At 44.4% G+C, this 22,251-nt stretch overlaps 1 protein-coding gene across 1 annotated transcript in view; it reads left to right on the top strand.

Moving 5' to 3' along the window:
- LOC126094646 (uncharacterized) overlaps window positions 1–22,251 on the top strand; it is a 1,573,713-nt gene that overhangs the window by 271,846 nt on the left and 1,279,616 nt on the right. The window lies entirely within an intron of this gene.

Here is a 22,251-nt window from a genome sequence, read left to right as displayed (position 1 = left end):
TGTGGCGGCGCTCGGTCTGCAATCACTGACAGTGGCGACACGCGGGTCCGTCGTATACTAGCGGACCGCGGCCGATTTAAAGGCTACCACCTAGCAAGTGTGGTGTCTGGCGGTGACACCACATCTAGCAGTACATGGCACCTCAAGGCACTGTTTACCGAACTTCATTCATGACTACTTTAATGGACATACTGTGTGGCATGCCCCGTCACATATCGCTATGCGAAATGGATTCATTTTTTCGATCAACATATTTTTCAGTTTTTGGTTGTTGATCTGTTAACTGAGTCCGCCCCCATAGCTGAGTGGTCAGCGCGGCGGTCTGTCACACCACGGGGCCCGGGTTCCATTCCCGGCTGGGTCGGAGGGTTTCTCCGCTCAGGGACTCGGTGTTGTGTTGTACTGATTATCATTTCATAATCATCAGTGGAAGGCAACGGGAAACAACCACTGGAAACACTTCCCTAGACGCTCATGCGGTGGACCTCTCTGACGAGGCTTCCCCGTTGACAAGACCTGCCGTAAGGCGGAACACAAAGTTTTGTTAACTGTGTGTTGAAGGAGGGAAGCTTTACATCCACTTGGCTGTCACAGGGCGGGCTAAGGATCCTGTTTTAGCGACAGACAAGGCCATCGGTTAAATATTAGCGCTTCAACCATGCCCGCCTTGTGGGCGGTCTAACTCAGGCGTCCTTAACACCCCACACTTCCGCTTCTTGTGTATTGGCTTGCCCCACCACTTCTGGGCACAATAACCAGGGTTCTCTGTGGTTGCATCTTGAGGATCGACGTCCTGGTTCCAGTAAAAGTCGTCGGGGCGGTGGCTCTTGGTTCTCGTTCCAAAACATGGATTCAGCCAAAGAAATTGCGCCGGTTCACCTAACGGAGGGCGCCGACGAACTGGCCAATCGGAAATAACGTGGTTTCATTCTGCTACCAACTTCGTAAAGGAAATAGTGTGTAGTGCATGAAGAAGGGGTGGTGTTTTTAGTCTTTTTCCCGATTTTTCGAAACTTTTGTGTCATTTTTCGCCGTCACGTTGGTATAGATTCAGCCCTCCACCTATGATTTTTTTGAGAGGTTAGGAACTGAGCAGGAGGAAGGAATTCTTCATGGAGGACGTTCGAGTTGCGAAGACGCTGACCGAGAGAAAAGAAAGATATTGGGCGTGTGTGGTTTTTGCACCTCTTGGGGCAGAGGTGACAGAGATCCGTTATCTGCAGTCTAGGTTGCTGACGTATCTCCAGTTCGATTTTTTTTTCTTTTTCATCAGGGAGCTTCACAGATAAGAACATATTTGTGCTGTTCCTTCCATACAGTCATCCTTCCATATTGATCCTTCTGGGTGTAAATATCAGCCAGTTGGATAAACTGATTTACAGCTAAATTCATTTATTCTTTCACTCTCAAAGTTTGTTAAATATTTGCTCAGTTTTAGAGTAAAATCAGATTCTGCGAAAAACAGATTAGTTGTATCTTTCACCGTCAACATTTTTATAACACTTCCTCAATTGAAGAGCAAAATCAACTTCTGCTAAGAAATGGTTCAAATGGCTCTGAGCACTATGGGACTCAACATCTTAGGTCATAAGTCCCCTAGAACTTAGAACTACTTAAACCTAACTAACCTAAGGACATCACACACACCCATGCCCGAGGCAGGATTCGAACCTGCGACCGTAGCAGTCCCGCGGTTGCGGACTGCAGCGCCAGAACCTTCTGCTAAGAGCGCAGTTATTGCAATTAACTCTTGTTTCATAAAAGTAAAACTACAAGTTCTGTTAAAGATAAATATCTTTTTGATTCATCCTGTTAAGTTTTAGAATAAATAAAAAAAATTTTTAAAAGTAGATCTGACTTCCAATACAAGACCCTTAACTTGTCCCATAGCTTTCCTGGTTACTTGAGATAGAGATAATCAGGTGTGCTACTAAGTTGTGCTTTGTGTTCTTGGTGTTGTCGTTAGTGTACCGTTAGGACATTATTGTTTTACTAGCCGCAGCAGAAGTAGCATCATCACTCACACTGTATCAAGTACTTAGATGTTTAATTTGAGATGACCCTCTTCAATTGCATTACTTTCACGTATTTTATTTTTTTAATGTTAACTGGAGACGTTGAACAAACTGGCCAGTAAACAACTAGTTTAATATGTGAAATTACCATCAAAGTGGCCAGTGGAAACGACACTGAACAGCCTCAGACAGAACCAAGGCAATGTTCGCCCCTTCAGTATGTCACACTAATGTGTAGTCATAAAAAGTGGCCTGCAGAATTAGATCCTATACACTTGATAGAGGCCAATTACTACTCTCCAACTGCGGGTGTAGCGGAAAGAAAACTCCATGTATGGTACAGTGAAAAGTGTGTATCTTTTCAAAGTACTTGATTCAGTCCCCTGCCTCACTCCCAATTGACAATGATTTATTATCTTTACAGTTGTTGCACCTTGGTTTGGACTCCACACTAATCTGTAAGACCCCCTGTAATTAGCTGGGTAATTCAGTTTAATCGAAGGAGGGCAATTGCCCCCAGGCTCTAGGAACATACTAAGTCACTATCCAACTCGGCGTAGGCAGAATACAGTTTATGATTACTCGAACTGGCGATGACGCAGGGATCGGTGGCAGTTTCTACAATTGATTACGGCAGAGTTCACGAAGTGAACAGGGGGCCAGGTGATCCTTAACTATCTATATATTAAGATGGTATCTGTTCTTTCGGACATGTCCGAACAGCACCAACAGTGCCTTGATGAACTTGCGGATAGTATCTTACGACGAATACAGGCATGCATCAATGCAAAATGACGTGCTACTGGGTATTTGAGGCACCAGTGTGTACAGCCATCTGGACCACCATCTCTGGACGTCTCGCTGTATGATGGTACTACGTGTAATGTGTGCTTTTCATGAGCATATAACACTCTTGTCTGCTACTACTGTACCATAACCTTAAACTTGTAGGCAGGTCGTGAAATAAAACTATTTTATTAAAAACAATTATGGTATAAAGCAACAGAGCAGTGTTACCCTCTGAGAGGAATTTTGTTATGTTGACCGTGTTGTACCTAACGGAGGTGGCTTATCGGAAATGGAAGTCAGAATTACGTAAATATTTGAACAGTACAAACAAATTGTTGTCTATCTGCACTGTTCAACGGATAAAGAAAACGGTCGCCAGCCTAACTAGGCAAGAGAATGATTAACATTCTCGTTCAAGAAAATAGTTATTAGTAACTTTAATGGATAAATACAACCTATACTTTGTCACACGCGAGTGCAGTGAACTCTGACACATACATATGTTTACGGTAAGATTGAAACTAACAGTTAGAGCAGCAGAAACTATTTGCGAAGTTATAAGAGATACCGAAACACACTATTACTTTCAGGCTTTAAAGAAATTATGGTTTTTATAATTAGTGGTCTTTCCGTTACTTGTTACCGAGCATTAACACAATAGACAAACTGTGGATCCTTTTATACTATTAATATGCACTTCTAATACACAAGAGAGACAAACACTTAACAAACATGAGTATATAACGTTTCACAACTGCAGCTTTCTACTTTTACTACAGTGAGACACAAAATTAACATATATGTAAGATAGTGACTCACCTTCTGCGATTTACAACAAGCAGTAATGTGATCATTTACTAAGCAAAAGCTTATAAGCCTCAGTCTTAAGAACTTTTAATTTGAAGTTGGCAACAACACATTAATAAGCAATTTTACTAGGAAAATTATTTTCAGCAAGCATCATTAACTTTAACTCACTCTCTTGCCACATTAACTTTAACTTTCTCTTTACTATGTTCAAGAGGCATTAATTAGAAAAAAACACTGGTTTTTAATGTTCTTTCAGTAGGGACACTCGGTAATCACTTTAGTTCAAATGGAGAGGAACCTGAGAGGTGTTATGATAAGGAAAAAATCAAGGTAGGTACATAAATTCAGATATAAATTACCTTATATTTGAGCACACTAACACATCCATTAAGCTGATTCTTCACTGTACATCATTGTAGTATTCCGATGCAATGATTGCGCAATGTGGTGGCAACTGCATATTGGTAGGTGGAATTGCAGGTAGAATTGCTGGACTCTGTCATTTCTTGGTGGCGATGATAGATACAAATTCCAGAATAGTTCCAGCTATTTATCCATCCATCCGAGGCATTGGAAAGTAGCAGAAAACTCTCTCTCGGAACCAGCACAATATGCATCTTTTACATGGCAGTGCACAGTTTGGTAGCTCGTCCCCGACTCGTAGCTCGTCCCCGACTGACTATCAGTTCCACCTTTTCTACGTAGGCCAACCACAATTTGCGCGCGCTACACAGTTCCGTTCCCGAGGGGAACCACTGCACCCTTTACATACGAACTCACTAAGAACCCCAAGTGAGGATCAGCAGTTTACATAACAGGAACCAAACATATTAAATAAAACAGAACATTTTCACATATTGACATTTGTGCCAAAAATTATTCACACAAAATTACAATCATATGCAATAAGTTTTGTTCCCTCCAAATGGGACAAAGCATTTAAATGACAGATACACTACTTTGTATTGAACCAAACCATGACATCAAAGTTTGTACAAAGAAAGGAGTATACAATTCTGTGTTATCTATTCAATCAAACACATTTGCAGAAGCTCAATGATGTAACATTAAATGAAACAAAAGCAAAATAAATCCGTACAGCATAAGAGCTATGGTGTAACACGCAATAAAAATGGGGGAAATGATGTTTATGTTGATCTCTATTCCAATTTTCTGTTCAGGTTCCGGAACTCTCGGAATAGAGGTGATGCAAAACTTTTTTTGATCTGTGCTCTTACTGAATGTATTCAATCTCTGTCTTCCTCTACAGATTTTACTCTCGATATCTCCCTCCAGTACCATGGAAGTTTATTCCCTGATATCTTAACAGATGTCCTGTCATCCTGTCGCTTCTTCTTACGACTGTTTTCCATACATTCCTTTCCCTGCGCCATTCTGTGGAGAACCTCCTCATTTTTACCTTTATCAGTCCACCTAATTTTCAACATTCTTCTTTAACATCACATTTCAGATGTTTCTACTCTCTTCTGTTTCGATTTCCCGTCAGTCCATGTCTCAGTGCCGTGCATTACTGTGCTGCAAATGTACATTCTCATAAATTTTATCCTCAAGTGTAAGGTCCGTATTTGTTACTCTTGGCCATGGTCAGTTCTAGTCTGCTTTTGATGTCCTCCTTGCTCCGTCCGTCACTGGTTATTTTGCTGCCTAGGTAGCAGAATTCCTTAACTTCATTTACTTCGTTATCATCAGTCCTCACGTTAAGTTTCTCGCTGTTTTCATTTCGGCTGGTTCTCATTACTTTCGCCTTCCTTCGAGTTACTGTCAGTTCATATTCTGTGATCATTAGACTGTTCATTCCATTCAAAACAACCTGCAATCCTTCTACACTTTCGCTTAGGATAACAATGTCATCAGCAGATTTTGTCCATTGATATCCTTTCACTATGAATTTTAGTCCCACTCGTGAATCTTTCTTTTATTTCCCTCATTGCTTCTTCGATGAATAGATTGAACAGTAGGGGTGAAAGGCAACATGCTTGTCTTACAACGTTTTCAATCTGTGCATTTCGTTCTTGGTCTTCTAGATTTATTGTTCCCTCTTGGTGTCGGCCGGAGTGGCCGAGCGGTTCTAGGCGCTACCGTCTGGAACCGCGCGACCGCTACGGTCGCAGGTTCGAATCCTGCCTCGGGCATTGAAGTGTGTGATGTCCTTAGGTTAGTTAGGTTTAAGTAGTTCTAAGTTCTAGGGGACTGATGACCTCAGATGTTAACTCCCATAGTGCTCAGTGCCATTTGAACCATTTTTTCCCTCTTGGTTCTTGAACATATTGTGTATTACCCGTCTTTCCCCATAGCTTACCCCTATTTTTCTCAGGACTTCGAATATATTGCACAATTTTACACTGTCGAACGCTTTTTTCAGGTGGACAAATCCTATGAACGTGTCTTGATTTTTCTTCAGTGTTGCGTCAATCTCCAACCACAACGTCAGAACTGCAGCTGCGGTGGTTTTGGCTTTCCTAAAACCAAACTGATCGACATCTGATAGATCCTCAATTTTCTTTTCCTTGTTCTGTATATTATTCTTGTCAGCAGCTTGGATGAATGGGCTATTATGCTGGCTGTGCGATAATTCTAGCACTTGTCGGCTCTTGGCAATATTCGGAATGGCAGAGTATCCTTAGTTAGCTATATACATGTTCCATGGGTCGTAACTACGTACTCTTGCTATGATGTGGAACAGTTTTATAGTTATAATATATCTTTTCAGTGGAAAATAAGTCAACACGCGCTGATCATTTACATGTTTTCTTAAGTTCTTTTTCATGTATGCAGTGTTTTATACTGAACCACGCTAAACTGCATGAGCGATGGCGGCGTTGTCATCCACAGTACATTCATTCCCTTATAAAGTTTGTTGTGAACATTGATCACACGGTGGATACAACAGCAACATTATTACTGGAAGGAGAAATGATTTACACTAAGCTTCAATCACACTTGGTGTGGCACAGAGAAGAGAGAGGTATTCAGCCACATAAATTTTTGACCACTTACCGAGTGATGTTAATAATTAAATGGACAACAAAATGAACTCCAGACAGAAACGGAAATCGTATGTGCTAGACAATTCCTTCCACTCCGAAGAAAAAATTCTGAATTTGTAGTAGTACGAGTGTGTGAGCGTGTGAGTGTGTGTGTGTGTGTGTGTGTGTGTGTGTGACTGTAAGAGAGGGGAAGGAGACGCTGAACATAGTTCAGTATAAAATACCGTAAGCTTGAGAAAGATCTTAAGAAGTCACGTAAAATATAAGTGTATTGAGTTGTTTTCCGCTGACAAGGTGCACTATAACTGGAAAATTGTTCCATGTCATAGAAAAATTTCGTAATTATGACTCATGGAACATTAAAGTAGCTAAGTAGTCACCTAAGGCTGCCATCCGACAACTTTGCCGGAGAAGTCTGAGGAAACAAGAAGATCCGAGATCACGTTATCACGAATCCGAACTGTGTTCTTCTGTAAATACATGGTGCACGTTATGAAAAGTTGTTAAAATGACTTATTTTAAATCAAGCAATCAGTATTGACATTCAGCGGTTCCTGCACCGTGGACATTGACCACGAGTATGGTTGAAGTTCTGAAGATGAACATGTGATGATCGAAACCGGTAACTTCTTACATTAATGGCCATTAAAAATGCTACACCACGAAGATGACGTGCTACAGACACGAAATTTAACCGACATGAAGAAGATGCTGTGATATACAAATGATTGGCTTTTCAGAGCATTCAGACAAGGTTAGCGCCGGTGGCGACACCTACAACGTGCTGACATGAGGAAAGTTTTTAAACGGTTTCTCATACACAAACAGCAGTTGGCCTGCGTTGCCTGGTGAAACGTTGTTGTGATGCCTCGTGTAAGGAGGAGAAATGGGTACCATCACGTTTCCGACTTCGATAAAGGTCGGATTGTAGACTATCGCGATTGCGGTTTATCGTATCGCGACTTTGCTGCTCGCATTGGTCGAGATCCAATGACTGTTAGCAGAATATGGAATCTGTGGGTTCAGGAGGGTAATACGGAACGCCGTGCTGGATCCCAACGGCCTCGTATCACTAGCAGTCGAGATGACAGGAATCTTATCCGCATGGCTGAGACGGATCGTGCAGTCACGTCTCGATCCCTGAGTCAACAGATGAGGACGTTTGCAAGACAACAACCATCTGCGCGAACACTTCGACGACGTTTGCAGCAGTATGGACTATCAGCTCGGAGACCACGGCTGCGGTTACCCTTGACGCTGCATCACAGACAGGAGCGCCTGCGATGGTGTACTCAACGACGAACCTGGGTGAACTAATGGCAAAACGTCATTTTTTTCGGATGAATCCAGGTTCTGTTTACAGCATCATGACGGTCGCATCCGTTTTTGGCGACATCGCGGTGAACGCACATTGGAAGCGTGTATTCGTCATCGCCATACTGGCGTATCGCCCGGCGTGATGGTATGGGGTGTCCTTGGCTACACGTCTCGGCCACCTCTTGTTCGCAATGACGGCACTCTGAACTGTGGACGTTACATTTCAGATGTGTTACGACCCGGGGCTCTACCCTTCATTCGATCCCTGCAAAACCCTACATTTCAGCAGGATAATGCACGACCGCGTGTTGCAGGTCCTGTACGGACCTTTCTGGATACAGAAAATGTTTGACTGCTTCCCTGGCCAGCACATTCTCCAGATCTCTCTCCAATTGAATACGTCTGGTCAATGGTGGCCGAGCTACTGGCTCGTCACGATACAGCAGTCACTACTCTTGATGAACTGTGGTATTGTGTTGAAGCTGCATGGGCAGCTGTACCTGCACACGCCATCCAAATTCTGTTTAACTCAGTACCCAGGCGTATCAAGGCCGTTATTACGGCCAGAGGTGGTTGTTCTAGGTACTGATTTCTCAGAATCTATGCTCCCAAACTGCGTGAAAATGTAATCACATGTCAGTTCTAGTAAAATATATCTGTCCAATGAATACCCGTTTATCATCTGCATTTCTTCTTGGTGTAGCAATTTGAATGGCCAGTAGTGTAGTAAACGTTCCTTGCGATCTGGATTGATTTCCAATATTACGATGTGATCGCTGGCTTTCTGCAACAATGTTTTCAGAACTTTTAAAGTGACTGCCTACTGGAGGTAAATGGTTGTACCATCAACTGCAATTTCTCAGTAACTGGTTATTTATCCCAATTAAGTTATTACCATCTACCTCTGTAACGCCCACTACAGCGTCGGGCGTGTAAACACGTGACGCGGCCGAGAACAATGCCGCCCAGGAGGGCGCCGTGCTGGTGTGTCGGGGGCCGGCGCTGCCGTCCTTGGTTGGGAAGGCCGCTACCAGAGGCCGCGCGTGTCGCAGCCTCGGCCCTCAGGGTTCAAGGCCGCGACCCCGCCGGCCCCCCCCGCTGTGGCTACCTGTGCTCTGCCCCCGCCACGGCGCAGGGGCCGTTTGTCTCCCAGTCCCTCTCTATGGACCTGGCTTGGCCCTCACAAGAAAAAGAAAGAAAACAAACGGCAAATGTAACGAGATCTGAGAGACCCCATCACGGCTGTGCCCAACTCTGACTGCACCAGTACGGTGTTGATTGTGACTTTGTGATTACACCCATGCGCCATCATTCATACCTGACCCTTACTTATTGCCGTCGTAGCCGTCAGTCCGAAGACTGGTTTGATGCAGCTGTCTGTGCTAGTTTATGATGTAGTTGTTTCTTCCTGGCAAACTGTGTGCCTATGTCGGAGTGGGACTCGAACCAGGGACCTTTGCTTATCGCAAGCAGCTGCCCTATGGACTAAGCTGAAAGGATATGATCGTCTCGTATTATTGGGGATTTGACGTAAAAGGTTCTGAAAACATTGTTGCAGAAAGCCAGCGATCACACCGCAATATTGGAAATCAATATGGCGTGTACAGGTACAGCTGCCCATGCAGTTTCAACACGATACCACAGTTCATCAAGAATAGTGACTGGCGTATTGTGACGAGCTAGTTGCTCGGCCACCATTGACCAGACGTTTTCAATTTGTGGGCGGTGTGGAGAATGTGCTGGCCAGGGCAGCAGTCGAACATTTTCTGTATCCAGAAAGGCCCGTACAGGACCTGCAACATGCGGTCGTTCATTAGCCTGCTGAAATGTAGGGTTTCGCAGGGATCGAATGAAGGGTAGAGCCACGGGTCGTAACACATCTGAAATGTAACGTTCACTGTTCAAAGTGCCGTCTATGCGAACAAGAGGTGACCGAGACGTGTAGCCAATGGCACCACATACCATCACGCCGGGTGATACACCAGTATGGCGATGACGAAAACACGCTTCCAATGTGCGTTCACCGCGATGTCGCCAAACACGAATGAGACCATCATGATGCTGTAAACAGAACCTGGATTCATCCGAAAAAATGACGTTTTGCCATTAGTGCACCCAGGTTCGTCGTTGAGTACACCATCGCAGGCGCTCCTGTCTGTGACGCAGAGTGAACGGTAGCCGCAGCCATGGTGTCCGAGTTGATAGTTCATGCTGCTGCAAACGTCGTCGAACTGTTCGCGCAGATGGTTGTTGTCTTGCAAACGTCCTCATCTGTTGACTCAGGGATCGAGACGTGGCTGCACGATCTGTTACATCCATGCGGATAAGATGCCTGTCGTGTCTCCTGCTAGTGATACTAGACCGTTGGCATCCAGCACGGCGTTCCGTGTTACCCTCCTGAACCCACCGATTCCATATTCTGCTAACAGTCATTGGATATCGACCAGCGGGAGTAGCAATGTCGCGATACGATAAACCGCAATCGCGATAGGCTACAATCCGACATTTATCGAAGTCGGAAACGTGATGGTACGCATTTCTCCTCCTTACACGAGGCATCACAACAACGTTTCACCAGGCAACGCCGGTTAACTGCTGTCCGTGTATGAGAAATCGGTTGGAAACTTTCCTCATGTCAGCACGTTGTAGGTGTCGCCGCCGGCGCCAGCCTTGTGAGAATGCTCTGAAAAGCTAATCATTTGCATATGACATCATCTTCTTCCTGTCCGTTAAATTTCGCGTCTGTAGCACGTCATCTTCGTGGTGTAGCAATTTTAATGGCCAATAGTTTAGATGTTCGGCTACTACAGACTTGCTGCCAACCGGAGTGGCCGAGTGGTTAAAGGCGCTACAGTCTTGAACCCACGACCGCTACGGTCGCAGGTTCGAATCCTGCCTCGGGCATGGATGTGTATGATGTCCTTAGGTTAGTTAGGTTTAAGTAGTTCTAAGTTCTAGGGGACTTATGACCACAGCAGTTGAGTTCCATAGTGCTCAGAGACATTTGAACCATCTGAACTTGCTGTGCTGCCCCGAACACATCTTGACGGGCTCTCGAGTACGGTTCCACGCTGGCTCACAAATTTTCTTCGGTCGGGGACTGATTGTGCGTGTCTTATCCTAATATCTTCATCTCGTCTTCATCACAAACATACGCAAGTGGCCAAAGGGCGGCAAATAGAACGACTTGTACCAGGCTGCATAACTTTCCCAGTGGCGCGTTTCTATCCGCCTGCCGGTTACACCGATGTATACTTCTCCACACTGACATTGCCCCTTGTAAACGCGTGCAGTGTGTAAAGCATCTATCTTGTCCTTCGTGGAGCCTACCGCATCCTGGAACATGCGGCTGCTGTGATAGACGGGCCAGATACCAACCCGTTGAAGAAGTTTACCAATCCAGTCAGCGACATTTTTCATGTAAGGTAAGAGCGCTGCTAACTGCAGTTCGTCGATTCCTTGCCTATCTCGCTTCCTTTTGTTTGTTGCCATGCCTGTGGGCATCGATTTATGGTTGTAGCCATTGAACACAAACGTTGTACGCAGCTCAAGTAACCAATCAAAACTACGCCCTTTTTAACATTTGGACGTAACATCATGCTCGGTAAGCAGCAACGATAAAATATGAGCAACTCCACACAGATAAAGCAAATCAGTGACCCCAGAAGAAGGCTACTGTAACCGCGACCGAAACGTTGGTTTCTTCAGTGTAGTTTTTTCGCTACGCAGTGATACGACACACACAAATCTCTTACGTCAACTGGCTCTGGCTGCGGAACGCACGCAATTATCTTACTGGTACAAGTCGTTCTATTCGACGTCATTTGGAGACTTCTGCATGTTTGTGGTGAAGATTAGATAAAAGGATTAGGACAATAAACGCGCACCTATTGCCCGAACGAAGAATGGAAATCGTACGCGAGACACAGTGATCTACAGGGATCTACGTGAAACGCCTGCTATAGAAGTTCAGAGCGGATTAGGTTGTGGAAAGGGGCCAAAATGAGGTTGCTGTCAGTTGTACTCAACATAAAAACTTTATTTGTCCACACACAATATTACACAAGAATGCAATACACCCAAAGTTGTAATCGATCTCCTTTGATTAACTTTAGATCGGCTGAAGGCCCCACTCAAAATCCAAGACGCTGTAACGCCGGAAATGCATATCCTCCTATTTCCATCTATTGTACTATAAATTTGTTTTCCTTATTTTTGTTACCTGAATATATGACATTTCTGTTTCTTTATTGTAATTGTTTTACTATTTGTATATATATTAGTGCATTTATGTCGATGTATAATTGGTTTGTTTTGTGAATATTATTTGTATTTATATGCTGGGTGTGGCCTAGGGAAAACTATGCTATCGAACGAATACATCGATAGGTCGTGTGGAGAACAAAAGTGTTTAGGATCTTTGGTAGTGTTAACTCTGTTGCGTGGAGCGCGGGAAGAGAGGGAGTCTGGCTGGGGTGGTGCAGTGGAGCAGGTGTGTTGTATGACGCTCCCGCGAGTTGCCGCGCTTTCGGGGTTGGGCAGCATGTAATTGCGCTCGACTTGCTATGATAGTTTCTGACACGGTGTCGCGGACGGCAAGCATTAGCTGGCGCACATCAAGAGCCCGTTTCGCCTGGTGACCGTGTCGAGAAGAAGGCGCGCCAACATCCAGCTTCTGCAACAGCGACGGCCGACAATGAGTGACTGTCGCCACCTCCTCGATCGACGGCTTCAAACCTTCAATCAACCAACAAGGAAGACTGGAAGCATGTAAAGTTTTAGAACTGTATGGCAGACCTCAGCTTTTCAAACTTTTAAAATTGTTGCCTCACATAATTACAGCAACTTAGCATGAACCTTTGTTGCTCATTGTCCCAATTGCTTTGCCAAGCAGGGTCCCTTCCTTTTCCGGAATGAACCCGAGTGTCGTTGAAATTCAAACGCCAGCATTAAAGTAATATTATAGCATTCCATTTGACTACTTTAATTTCAAAGTTGAGTTAAGGTATTCATAGCTGGCTACAATATTTAGATTGCACAAGCACAAATTAAGAGTGCGAGTTTTGTTACCGTATTTTAGCTTACCTGTGACTGCAGCTCAGCTTGGTACATACTAAATTTTACTATTGTTAATTGTTCAGAATCATTTAATTTAAGTTCAAAGTTAAATCTCTTATTTCTAAATTGCGTAGATTCAAGTAGCTTTTGAAATGATTGTTGAGGTAGCCCAACCTTATTTTACTGAATTTCGTAGTGCTTCAGAACCAAATCTCACTATTAATTTCAGTCACTAAATTAACTTTCGATTTTCCGGTTTTATTAATTCTTTTGCTAAATTAAGTGAGAGTGTAGCGAAATTTATTACTTCTGACAATCTTTCAGTTTTCACACTACACTTGTCAACCTAAAGTTGCCACGCTTCTACTGCTGATTATATGTGTAATAATCTTTCTTTTTCAGTTACTATAGTGATTGTCCTTAGGACTGGCGACCGTAATTTCCCCCAAATCTCAAATATCTAATTACCGCTAGTTGATTGTTAACGCAACGGCCGCACATTTACTTTCTTTATTAACTTTACCCCTTTTCAAAATTAATGTCCACCAGTTTCATTAGCATTTTTCCTTTCATTTAGATGTAACCCTTTCCTCCCTCTTTACCGACAAATTAACTTCGGTGACGATTGCTTTTCCCAAATTTCCATTAGGTACACGCGGTTTAATTTTTGACTGTCATTAAGGTCGATAAGTGAGGGGGAGGTTACAACGCAAAGCCTAAGTAAGAAATTTACATAGAAAGTTCATCTGGAGATGTCACCCAAAAATTGAATCTAAACAGGCTGAAGGCCTTAGCACTTCAATTTTAATGGAACTCGGCTCGGGGCCGCATATTAAGCGATAACAAGGGTTTCAATCCAACGGCAGACGGCCTAATCTTAAAACAATTGAAGCAAATTCGGCTGAAGGCCCCATACAAAACATCACAACCGTATGCCTTAAGCCAAGACATGAACATTAATTCAGGAAATATAAAACTCGGCTGAAGGCCACACATCAACCAAATAAATAAGACTCAAACAGGGAAGTTACTATGTAACAAAGATGGAACGGCGCTCAGAAGTCTCCAAGGGTCGACCTGGAATTGTAACACTAACGCCCGTTTAGGCGAGACAGGCAGCCTGACCCACAATCTCTTAATCGGAAGGCAACCCAACCGACAGACAGCCGACGAACCAACCAACTACCTGATTTTTGTCACCAGACCAAAAACACTACAACCAAAATGTCAGCGTGGCGAAGAGACCAGTAACACTCGTCTTCAGATATTGGTTTAGTAATAAGCCAAGGCACAATAACCACTGACATGCATGAACATCGCCACGGCTGTGGAACTACATGCCGTAGCGGGCAGCATCAACACGGTAAGAAAACACTCACTCGCTGCTCTGTCGCAGCCGACCAACTGGCTACTGCAGTACGCAGACAGCATTTAAAGCATTGCTCAGTCGAACTGACACAGGGTACACAGTGCTCCACGTAACACTGCCACAAGGATCTCGAACACTCGTCAAACGAATCACTGATGTACAACTAGAACAAATCACAGACTGACACACACAAAAACCCGAAGGACGGTGGATGGCGAAACACACGTCATCTGACCAGACGATCGACCAACAACCAACCAAGGTCGTTGGCACTCAAACCAAGTGTGTCCGCTGTCCGTCGGGAACTGGGAACGACGACCCGGAAACACTATCGGACGCTCCAGAGATGGTACGACAGTGCACTTATCGATACGCGCTGCTGCTGCCGCTCACGGGCAAGTAAGGCAGGAAGTTAGTGACGGCAGTAAATGGAATAAGAAAACGGGACGGCAGTACCATAATAGAAGATGATAAACAAGAAATGGCTCACTACGCTCACTACGCTAACCACTTTTTGCCGTCGTTCTATCCGTTTCTTCAACACTCTTTCGTCATCATTCCCGTGCAGACATTGAAAGGTCTCTGTTGGATTCCTTTCATGTTAATTTCTTAAATCTTTTGTCATTTACGGCATAAATTCCTCTTCTAAATTTACTGTGGCGTTTATGACTATCTGGGAGGAGACTGAGCAGTGAAACGTGTTACTTTTACACATAAACAAGAACGATCTGTCACACTACTACACTTTAAAACACAGTTTATATGTAATTCATGTCACACAGTCTCATACGGAACCTACATCCGCTTTCTTTTATATACTATATACGATAAGATACTGTCACCCCCCTTCCCTTCTGTGTGAGAGGATGGATTAGCAAATGTACACTCCTGGAAATGGAAAAAAGAACACATTGACACCGGTGTGTCAGACCCACCATACTTGCTCCGGACACTGCGAAAGGGCTGTAAAAGCAATGAGCACACACACGGCACAGCGGACACAACAGGAACCGTGGTGTTGGCCGTCGAATGACGCTAGCTGCGCAGCATTTGTGTACCGCCGCCGTCAGTGTCAGCCAGTTTGCAGTGGCATACGGAGCTCCATCGCAGTCTTTAACACTGGTAGCATGCCGCGACAGCGTGGACGTGAACCGTATGTGCAGTTGACGGACTTTGAGCGAGGGCGTATAGTGGGCATGCGGGAGGCAGGGTGGACGTACCGCCGAATTGCTCAACACGTGGGGCGGGAGGTCTCCACAGTACATCGATGTTGTCGCCAGTGGTCGGCGGAAGGTGCACGTGCCCGTCGACCTGGGACCGGACCGCAGCGACGCACGGATGCACGCCAAGACCGTAGGATCCTACGCAGTGCCGTAGGGGACCGCACCGCCACTTCCCAGCAAATTAGGGACACTGTTGCTCCTGGGGTATCAGCGAGGACCATTCGCAACCGTCTCCATGAAGCTGGGCTACGGTCCCGCACACCGTTAGGCCGTCTTCCGCTCACGCCCCAACATCGTGCAGCCCGCCTCCAGTGGTGTCGCGACAGGCGTGAATGGAGGGACGAATGGAGACGTGTCGTCTTCAGCGATGAGAGTCGCTTCTGCCTTGGTGCCAATGATGGTCGTATGCGTGTTTGGCGCCGTGCAGGTGAGCGCCACAATCATGACTGCATACGACCGAGGCACACAGGGCCAACACCCGGCATCATGGTGTGGGGAGCGATCTCCTACACTGGCCGTACACCACTGGTGATCGTCGAGGGGACACTGAATAGTGCACGGTACATCCAAACCGTCATCGAACCCATCGTTCTACCATTCCTAGACCGGCAAGGGAACTTGCTGTTCCAACAGGACAATGCACGTCCGCATGTATCCCGTGCCACCCAACGTGCTCTAGAAGGTGTAAGTCAACTACCCTGGCCAGCAAGATCTCCGGATCTGTCCCCCATTGAGCATGTTTGGGACTGGATGAAGCGTCGTCTGACGCGGTCTGCACGTCCAGCACGAACGCTGGTCCAACTGAGGCGCCAGGTGGAAATGGCATGGCAAGCCGTTCCACAGGACTACATCCAGCATCTCTACGATCGTCTCCATGGGAGAATAGCAGCCTGCATTGCTGCGAAAGTTGGATATACACGGTACTAGTGCCGACATTGTGCATGCTCTGTTGCCTGTGTCTATGTGCCTGTGGTTCTGTCAGTGTGATCATGTGATGTATCTGACCCCAGGAATGTGTCAATAAAGTTTCCCCTTCCTGGGACAATGAATTCACGGTGTTCTTATTTCAATTTCCAGCAGTGTATTTCTAGTTGCATGCTTGAGGGTAGCAGACAAGCCTGTCTGCTAGAGAACAATAGGACCAACGTCGGAACAGGTAGCTACGCTTTCTAGAAGCAAAGAGGTTTCTATTCTTAGTATGGTCCTGTCCGTCCCTTGTCATGTTGGTATAGGGAGCTGCCTCTCTGGCCACTTCCGTTTGGATTTGTGAAGCACGGTCGGTAGGAGCCCAGCAGGTCAGTCGGTCCGCGGCGAGCGTCTGAAGTGGTAAGATCTCCGGCTAAGCGCGTCTCTGCTAAGTCCGTAGGACACTGGATTTCTTAAGTTCAGCCTAACTGAAAATTTAATCACCTTTATTTCAGGTTTAGCTCTAAAATATCTAATGTTATCTTAAATTGCAACGCAGTGTGATTCGAGTGTACAGTTCAGAATATCTTCCAGTAGTTGCTTTGTCACTACTTTGTGAGTAAAGTGGAACCACGTGTTGATAAGTAACTCTAACTAAGATCATCAATCTTAAATGCGAATGTGCGTGAGATTATAACGTCTCGTCTTGACAATACTTATCAATATAGCAACTTTTCTTTGTGCTGAACCCACGTGGGGTGTACTTTGTGAGACCAGTAGCACGTGCTTATACAATTGTTTGACCCATCAGGTTAATAGTAAGACGTTAGTAACCAGTTCGAGGTTTTTCTTTTGTAAATTGCTTTTCGATCTAATTTATTTTAACTATCAAATTAATTGTGGAGTTACATTCATTGTGTAAACCAAGTTGACCACGTGAAGCATGTGGTGTAATCATCAAAGTAGCCCTCAGCTATTCTTTTCGGGAAGATTTTGCAGAGAGTTAGTATGAATTTAGTATACCAGTGTGTGGTAATTTCATGACGGACAGGATTGCGCTACGAACGTAACTTCTTTGGGTGAAAATTGAATCGGTTGGTTGTGGTTAATTTCCTCTTGCATATGTTTCAACGTTCTTCGCGTGTTATTTTATGAATGCAGTGTTGTATGCAGTCTCCCAATCCTGGCTCCATATTTGATGTGTTCCGTAAGATTACAATCTCACATTTTCACAATCCTAAATAAGGCACCAGTTTGGTTATGAATCAAGTTTAATATGCTGAAATTTCAATGATCAATGTTAAAATAAATTTCCAAATATAAACTGATTTATTTCTTTTTATTTAAATTCTCTTTTTTATATATATATATATATATATATATATATATATATATATATATATATATCACCGGTTGTCGTATGACTATTAAAAGATTATAATTAATGTTAGTCTGGTTGGGAATTTGGTAAGCTAGACTGGATACCTGGTGAAACAGTTGCGCAGTGATGCAAGGTTAACTTCCCCAGACAGCTCACAGCTTTTAAACCACTTTTATTGTCTATCAGCACCGTTTTCAGAAGAAATTAAAGCAACAACATTACAACATCTCATAGCATCTCTGAAATTCTTGCGAAATAAGCCTCACTCACGGGACGGACGTATCCAAGGCGCACAACCTGCTCTCACAGATTCACTTCTTGCGTATCTTGCGAGCCTAGGGGCAAGGTAAATTCATTCTGCAAAAAAGTGAAAAAAATTAAAAAATTGTCGCATTTGAAGTGGTTAAGCTATTTCTCACAATATCCTTTCTTCGTAGAGCGCTGGTCTCGTAAGGTATGCCGGAGAATTGTAAAGTTACGAAGGTAGGAGGTGCTGCCGGAAGTGTAACTGTGTGGGTGTATTGTGAGTCGCGCATGGATGGCTCGGTAAAATACTTGGTCACGGAAAGCGAAGTTCTGGGGTTCCAGTCCTGATCCGGCACAAAGATATAATCTGCCGGGATGTTTTTCTAGTCAGTGCACATTCCACCACCAAAAATTCTTTCTGGATAACGGAAGTTTTCGTCTATTTATGCTTATTGTAATAAGTTTGTTTATGTTTACAACCAACTGCTAATTTGTTGGACCAGGCACAAATCAGTACCAAGTGTTTCTGTATTTTCTGAATTTTCTTACAGTGTTACATTCCTATACACAACTACATCGCCTGTGAACAGCCTGAGAAGCCTAGAGACGTTATCTGTCACGTCATTAATTACAAGGTGGGCAGCAGTGGTCCTACTACACTAGCCTGAGGTATGCCGCAAGCTACTTTCACTTCTGGCGTTGTCTTCCTGTTAAGAACCACATACAGAGTTCTCTTCGCCACAGTTTCATACATGTAAGAAGGTGCGCTATACGTTGCTCAGTGGTAAGGAGCATTGCACCGTGTGACGCACCAGCCAACACACACGTAACGTGCATTTACCGTTCATTTTTATGTAGTGTTTGTTTTATACAATGTTAACAACCGACACTGTGAGATTTCCGATCACATAATCTTTTACAGGGAGAGACACAAGAAGAAACGGAGGCTCGGTTAAAAGGGCAGGCAATCGAAGGCGCGGGTAGCGTTGCACGGAAAACACACTTACGACGCCACACTTGTCTGACTGCACAGAGCGGATGACGCACAAACTTCCCTACAATATTTCCACTGTACTAGAGAACATTTTCAGTCAAGTCGAAGATTTGATCTGATAATCTGAAAGCCGCATATAGTTTATTAGGTGATATGGCGGTGTAGGATTGTACTGAAGGCTTTTTAGAAGTCGAGAAATAGTGTACTAACTTGAACTCCGTTGTCTGTTACAACCTTCTGGATCTCATGAATGAAGAGAACAAGTTAGGTTCCGCACCAGTTTTCTTTGTGCAAACGATAGATTTTTCCTAACACGCATCTATCTACACTACTAAGCGGCTAAAATAGTCACCTGGTTATCCCAACTCAGTTGCAGGCTGCCTATATAACGGCTTCCAAGAGCAGCAAAAACTTGATTTGGAGTATTTCATACAGTGGAGCACGTTCGATATTACTTTTCTGTTGGACATTTGCCATCCAGTATAAAGTATAAACCAGGGCTTAACAACTGGCCGGTTTTGAGCGCGAGTACTCGCGTCTGCTCAGGCACGTGCTCGCGAGCAGGTGCAAGGTCGCGGAGTAGGAAGGGAGGGGAAATGCGCGCGCACGTTTGAATGCGATCTCGCGTTCTTAGCAGATTTAACTAGCCATCTGAATGCTTTGAACACTTCACTACAAGGTAAAGATCTGCTAATTACTCATTTCATAGATCGAATACGAGCTTTTAAAATGAAATTGATACTTTGGGTGAGTCAGCTGGAAACAGGAAATCTAGCTCATTTTCCTAAATTATCATCCATGCAAGATGTTCACAAAGACTGTGAACGTTATTCACATACTTTAGTTGCCCTTAAGGAAGAATTTGATCAACGCTTTCAAAATCTGACAGCACTAGACAGTGATTTTGATCTGTTCTCCTCTCCATATTCAGCGAATATTTAAGAGATTCGTCCTGAGCTGCAACTAGAAATTATTGACCTGCAGTGTGACAGAGAATACAGAGACAAATTTCAGAACAAGAAAAGCATTTTGGAATTCTACAGACACTTCCCTCAGGATAGATTTCCTCGTTTGCACAAACTGGCGGCTACAATAATATCAATGTTCGGTTCCACGTATGTTTGTGAACAACTGTTCTCTGCAATGAAATGTAACAAGATGCGCCTGAGAAACGCATTGTCTGATCTAAATTTAAACTGCACGCTGCGCCTAAAATGCACAAGAACAATTACTCCGAACATAGACGCAACTGTAAAGGGCAAAAAGTACAAGTTAACCGAGAATCCCACACTTCAGTGACACCTTTTATTGTGTAACAGTTCACAAATTAATGCGAATGTAGAGGCATACACTAAGCTAATAAAATTATGTGGCATGTGTACATTCTCCTTTATTTGTTTCATTTGTCGCAGTAATAATTCGTGAGTGATATCCCTGCAGGTGGCCGCGGATTTACATTGACTGGCGGCAGCTGTTGTGTGCCCCACGTGACTTTCCCCACTCTCCGCTCTGGTCCGGTAGTGGGGGTAGCGTGCTCGCGCTGCTCCGTGCTGGCGCCTTGCTGTTCACAGCTTGCTCTGCGAGCACGTATGTTGTGAAGCCCTGGTATAAACTAAACTCCTCCCTCCCATAGGCGTCACTGGATGCGGATATGGAGGGGCATGTGCTCAGCACACAACTCTCCCTGCCGTATGTCAGTTTCCGAGACCGGAGCCGCTAGTTCTCAGTCACGTAGCTCCTCAGTTTGCCTCACAAGGGCTGAGTGGACCCCGCTTGCCAACAGCGCTCGGTAGACCGTATGGTCACCCATCCAAGTACTGCGCTTAACTTCGGTGATCTGACGGGAACCGGTGTTACTACTGCGTCAAGGCCTTTGGCCCAATATAAAGTATGGGGTTGTATTAATCAACCACTCATCGAGCAAATACCTGCGTGTGTGGGATATCTTACTAGTATACAAAGGAGAAACGGAATGTAGTTTGCCGAGGGCCTCCCGGCGGCTGGACCTGATCACCTTGTGGAAGTCTTTTGAAATGACACCACTGCGGCGACTTGCGCGTTGATGAGGCTGAAATAATGATGAAGACGACACAAACACCCAATCCCTGAGCGGAGAAAATCTCCGCCCCAGCTAGGAATCGAACCTTGGCCCCCAGTATGACAAGCTGGCGCTCTGTCCTCTCAGCTACGATGGCAGACTACACGAACACTATGGCGCACCGAAGTAGGTTTACTGCTATTTTTAGATACATTTGCGTGAGATGTTAGACGTTTTTCGTCATGTGATTTTTTTTTTTTTTTTGGTCAAGTAGGCCTATTTGGTTGAAATGGCTCTGAGCACTATGGGACTTAACATCTGTGGTCAACAGTCCAATAGAACTTAGAACTACTTAAACCTAACTAACCTAAGGACATCACACTCATCCATACCCGAGGCAGGATTCGAACCTGCGACCGTAGCAGTCGCGCGTAGGCCTATTTATTTTGCTTTTGGGGAACATTGACCACACAGCCAACAACATTTATTGCTGTGCAGAATTAACACAGAAACTCACAGAATGTGAACAGTAAAATATACTAAGGATATTACGAATGGTTCAAATAGCTCTGAGTACTATGCGACTTAACTTCTGAGGTCATCAGCCCCCTAGAACTTAGAACTACTTAAACGTAACTAACCTAAGGACCTTACACACATCCATGCCCGAGGCAGGATTCGAACCTGCGACCGTAGCAGACGCACGGTTCCAGACTGTAGCGCCTAGAACCGCTCGGCCACTCTGGCCGGCTAAGGATCTTAAATTATGCATATGTCTGTTCGTAGAATGGTTTTCTATTAACTATCTTCGTCAAGATTGTTTAAGTCATTGTATATAAAAAAGAATAAAAAAAGGGGTTGGAGTCTTCAAATATAAATATAAGTCCTCGATGAGATTGAGTTGTTTCACAAGTTTAATTGAACCAAGCGGACTTGTAGCACAAAGTTTTAATATGTACACCAGTTTGTTTTAAGTGTTATGCTATCACATACTACTTTCTTTCATCGAATCTGTAGGGTAAGGAGGTAACACTAGCAGGTAGGGGAAAGCGTCTTGCAATCAGTTTCCTGTATAGTGTACTAAGTGGGTAGTGGAG

Source organism: Schistocerca cancellata, chromosome 1, assembly GCF_023864275.1.
Source record: "Schistocerca cancellata isolate TAMUIC-IGC-003103 chromosome 1, iqSchCanc2.1, whole genome shotgun sequence".
In the NCBI taxonomy this organism is placed as follows: Eukaryota; Metazoa; Arthropoda; class Insecta; order Orthoptera; family Acrididae; genus Schistocerca; species Schistocerca cancellata.
The sequence above is the reverse complement of the archived record's forward strand: the minus strand, read 5'-3'. Positions and strand labels throughout refer to the sequence as shown.